Source organism: Triticum aestivum, chromosome 2A (genome assembly GCF_018294505.1).
Source record: "Triticum aestivum cultivar Chinese Spring chromosome 2A, IWGSC CS RefSeq v2.1, whole genome shotgun sequence".
Classification (NCBI taxonomy): Eukaryota; Viridiplantae; Streptophyta; class Magnoliopsida; order Poales; family Poaceae; genus Triticum; species Triticum aestivum.
Window position 1 is genome coordinate 589,459,630 of NC_057797.1, and position 5,229 is coordinate 589,464,858.

Genomic DNA, 5,229 nt, shown 5'->3' on the forward strand with positions numbered 1-5,229 from the left:
AACTTTGAGCGCCTAGCTAACGCCAAAGGGATCGGTCGCGGGACAAAGCGGCACGACGAAAGGGCGCCGCGCGCCGCTGGTGCACCCACCGGCACGGGCGCGCGGCGCCGCTCGCCTCGTTTCTTTATCCGCCATACATAGAAACAACAAAGCTTTTGTCAGTCTGTCAGCGTGTGGCATGGCGGCATCGCCGTCTTGTTGGACCCTTCAGCGGCTATCTCTGACGCGTATCGGACACCGGTCTCCGGTCGCTGTTCTGTTCGTTCTTAGCGGGACACGGGTACGTACACGACGAACGGGCTCTGATGTAAACGCACGGCACACCCGGACGGAAGAGACAAATCCAAGATGCTCTCCGTCTCACGGCCCGTTTGGAGTCGGTAGATCCGTATCACAGCGGTTGGTAGGAAAAAGGAGTGATGATCGAGCCCGGTAAACAGCAGAGCGCCGGTGGTGACACTGACAGGCCGCCCTCAAAGCAGAGTATGGCATTTTTTTTACTCTGTCGCTACAAGGATTAAAATGAAAGAAAATTCTGTTTGTCTTGCTCCCCAAGTTGTTTCTGATATTGGAGACGAATTCTGCATTGCATTTTAAACATGTATATGACTGGTGGTTTCTTTAACCGAAGTCGGCGAGGGGAGATCGCTGTTTCAATCAAGAAAAGGAAGTTTTCAAGGTGCACGCGTTCAGGTTCAGCAGAAAGAGGTCGCTTGCTACTTGTCCACACTATTATTCTTGTTGCAAGTATTTTCCAGAAAGGTATTAACTGCTCGAACAACCAACATAGTGGGTTGCAAGGGTTGGGAGGCTCGGGCCACCATTTTCCAGAAGAAGAAGAAGAAGATTAGAAGATTCATTCATTTGTTTTGCGAGATAACAAGATGCAAAGCAAACCAAAGGTTTACCGAATGTAGACGCGGGGAGGAATCAGGCAAGCAAAGGTTGCACGATGGTCGATGGTGCCGCCGCCCACTACTCTTTTGAAAATTTCTTGCATAAGGGCATCAACAATGGCAACCCGCAAATTTTCTCCCATATCTATCCATGGACAGAGGGGTGAGTCCAAGGAGGCCGTCATCCAATCATAGCCGCATACATCAGATTTTTTAAAAAAAATATGAGGACAGGTTGATTTGTGAGAGTTGGATGGAGATAGGGCCTAACCCCAAGACCGGTGCCGAGCAAACTTGGGTGTTCATTTTGAAGGCTGGCAAGGATGCCGGCCGCTGGCTTTGTTGCCTGCGACAAACTTGGAGGGTTGATCTTTCTGTAGGCTGGGATATGTGTGCCGGCCGCTGGCTTTGTTGTTGGTGTGAACTACGGCCTCGGTGACAAAATTTCATTTGCAAACAATTCTAGGCGGTCGGACGAGATGCGTCCGCGCATTAGATACATGGCTAGCTCATTCACGAAAACAACCGGCCGCCGCCACATTGCCCTACCCAAACGGACAAAGTGGACGGACGTCCAATTGGGGTCGTGCGTTGGAGTTGGGCTTACACAGGCAAGCTGCAAAAGGCATTCACTGGTCACGACCTGTACTCAGACAACAAAGCCCGCAAAACAAACACAATTTTTTAGAGCAACCACGTAATTCATTTCACCGGTAGAGAATCAACTTACATAACCAAACACACATGAAAACTAAAAGACAGACAAAGAAAACACGATTGTCCTGAAAACTTTGCAGATAGAACCCCAAAAGACGGGAAAATGCAGAATTATTCCTAGGGTTGCCTGCACTCGCTGAAGCCATCGCTGTCATCCAAATCCAGCGCCGCCAAAGCGCACACCAGAAGAGACGCCGATTCTTCACCATTGCCAGATCCAAAGAAGCACCATCACCAATGAGGTTTTGTGAGTCGATGAACAGGCCTACTGCAAGCAGCGAGGCACGTGTCGCAATGGCACGTCGACCGGGTGGACGTCCCGTACTACCTTGGGCCCAGATCCGCCGCATCCATCGACGAGGTCGGGGAAGAACGATAGATCCACCACCACTATGTCCAGAAGTAAGTATTTGCTTAGAAGTAAGTATATAGCTAGGCTCTTGCGTGAGAGTCCACTTTATTTTTTTATTTCTTTCATTTTTCACATACGCAAAAATGTCATATGAGCGGGCTATAAACCCACTATTATATTGCTACAAAACTCCACTATGTCCTCTGCACGCACACTCACTCTCAAAGCCCACTAGTCTTTCAGTTGCTCAACTGGACGTTGCAAATTGAAGGCAACGTTATCAAAGTGCAGTAAAGTGCCGTATCTGAGTCTGCCCAGGAGATTATTTTTTTCTCGAATGATTTTACGTAATCCAAACTATGCAATTAGTGCAACGTGGTTTTCCAATAATTTATTTACTATGTAACTTTACAATCCACGGGAACTAAAAGCTTAGTCTCGGACATTCCTTTTTGGGGTAGTTTCTGAAGGTGATCATCGGCCGTGCAATTGGTGGCAGGTCCGTGTATGAGCATGGTTTATAGCCTAGTCAGCCGATGACTATATGAAACTATCATATTAGTATCTTTTATCTTCTCTCTTTCTTTTACATTTATTGTATTTGCCTAGAATAAGTATATAGCCAGGCTCTTCCATAAGAGCTCACTTGACTTATTTTTTTGATACATTTCTTTTTTCACATATGCAAAACTGTCATGTGAGGGGACTATAAACCCACTATTATATTGATGTAAAACCTCACGCTCAAAGCCCACTAGAACGAAAAGAACTGATCCAAATCCCCGTCTCCCGTGCGGGGAACCGAGCGAGTGCAACTCTCTCTTTTCTTGGACTAAGAAAAAAAAACTCTCTCTCTTTTCTGCCCGTCTTTCTTTCTTGGAGAAGATTTGGTTAATCAGTGTGTATCGTGGCAAGTGGCAACGTTGATTTTGTATGAGCAATGCTATGCGGACGACAACTTTTGGACGATTTGCAGACGACGATCGAATCCAGCGGTAGGAATCTGGTCCACAAAGGAGCAGCGGCCGCTTGATTGTTTTGTCGTGCACAGATCGGCCAGGGCACATCGTGTGTAGAGCAATTTCGATTTTGTATCCCGTCGGCCGTCGACTCTCCGTGCCAAATTGAGTCGTCGTCAGGAGTCACATCGCGTCGCGTCAACTTTTGGAGGCTGACAGCTTCGTTTCTTGCATGGCCTGCCTGCCTGCCCTGAAGCTAAAGCCGGGCGAAACGCGGAATGACATGGGTGATGGGTCCTCCAGATCCTAACGTCGACGCATCTTGCCGGATTAGACTCGTCGAATCGTGCCAAAGGTGAGGTTTGCATGCAGCCCAAGGTGCATAAACAGTATTCCTACTGATTACATGTCTGTGCCACTATTCCAAAAACTCGGCGATTTTAAGTAAAGTTTGACAATGCGAAGTAAAAGCATGAGAGCACCACCGGCTCCACCGTCACAAATGACAAGCGGCAGTGTTGCATTGATGTTTTTTGTGTTGGTGCTGACGCACGTACGTGCCCGGTGGGCGTAAACAACGGACCAACGGAGCCTCCACTAACGATCGGCCGCGACAGCAGCTAGGTGCGGGCTCGCCCCTGCTAGGTAGCCACCCGCTCGCCCCTGCGCCGCTGGCCGCCCCGGCCGCGGCGGCCACCTTCCCCGAGCCTAGCATGGGCGCGCCACCGTGTTGCGCTCCTGCAAGCTCTGATCCGCAGGGCCATGCGCTGGTTCTTCTGGATGCGAGGGGCAGTGCGGCCCCTTCCCCCATCGCGGACTCTGCCGCGCATTCAATCCCGGATCCGGCCGCCGCGCCACGCCTGCTGCTGCGGGGTGAATGCCCTAGGGCTGCTGCTTTTTTAGATCCGGCGGATCTTTCCCCTCCCCCAGCCCGAAGACTGTAATTCATCATTGTCGTCCCATCCCCTGCTTCCCCTTCGGGAATGGGCGGTGGCTGGACCGAAGTCACCTTGCGCAAAAGCCGCAAGGCCGCTCTGGATCTGCCGGTTTCTCCTAGGTCGAGCGCAGTTCATCGCTCGGACCGTCGACAAGGTTTCAATGCAGTGGGTGGCCGGGAGGCCTTCTTAAGCCATTTCCGCGGCCGCTGCTTCCGCCGCCTCAGCAAGCACCACCGTAGAAAAGATTGCCGCGATCCCCTGCGCTGTGTGATCTGCGAGCTTCTTGGCCATTTTGCTAGAGAGTGCCCTCAGAACCCGCGCAACGGCCATGGCGGCCCCGCCTCTAGTAGGATAGGACCGCTCCCTCCTCGCACGTTGGCGCACGCTCGCCTCCACTGCCCTTCTCCGCCGCCTCTGCCCCCGCCACCGCAAGCCACGTCTGAAGCTGCTATGGCGCCCGCGCCTGAGCTCAGCCTGGTCGATCCGGCCAGGCGCCCGCGCTCGAGCCACAAGATCGGCGAGTCCACCCCGGCCATCGAGCAGAGCATCTTCTTCCTCAGGCGGCATGCAGTCACGCTGCGCGCGCTCGACGGGGTCAGCGCCACCTCGCCCATGGCGGTGGGCCGTGCGTTCGAGGCGCAGCTCTGTGTGCCGCCGCACCATCTGCGGGTGACGGCGCACAACCCGGAGGACTTCTTCATCATCTTCACCCAGCCTGCCCACCAAGACAATGTTGTGCGCCGCGGCACCCTGCGCGTCGACGGTGTCAACTTCGGCATCACGCCGTGGAGAGAGAACGACCACGCCGGCCATGGCACCTTCAACCTCCACGTCCGCTGCGTCATCGAGCACCTGCCGCAGCAGTACTGGTCCCTGGAAGAAGTCCAGGAGGTGTTCGGCGACAAGGTGCGCGTCGACCACCTCGACAGCCGCACGCTGGAGTGCGACCACACCAAGCACCTCGCCTGCTGGGTGTGGGTCTGGGACATGGCCTTCATCCCCACCAGGCACACCTACTGGAAGCTTACCCAGGGTGCTGGCCGCGTCGAGGAGATGGAGGGCTACTCGCCACCGGACCGGTGGGTCGCCCTGCCGCCCGGCGCCGAGCGCTTCGATATGCTCATCCACGTCGACAGGGTGGAGGACTGGTCCCCCTGCGCGCCGCGCTCCTCGCACTCCGCTCAGAGCGGTCTGCCCTCCTTCGGCCCTGACCACGACGACGACCTGCCGCGCACCTACCCAGGCTCCTGGATTCTGCACGTCAAGGACGGCCAGCCTGAGGAGCGGCACCGCCGTCAGCAGCGCGCGCCGGTGGTTGACTCGGGCTATCGGGGGTCTCCCTCGTGGTGACCCGCGGCGCGACGATG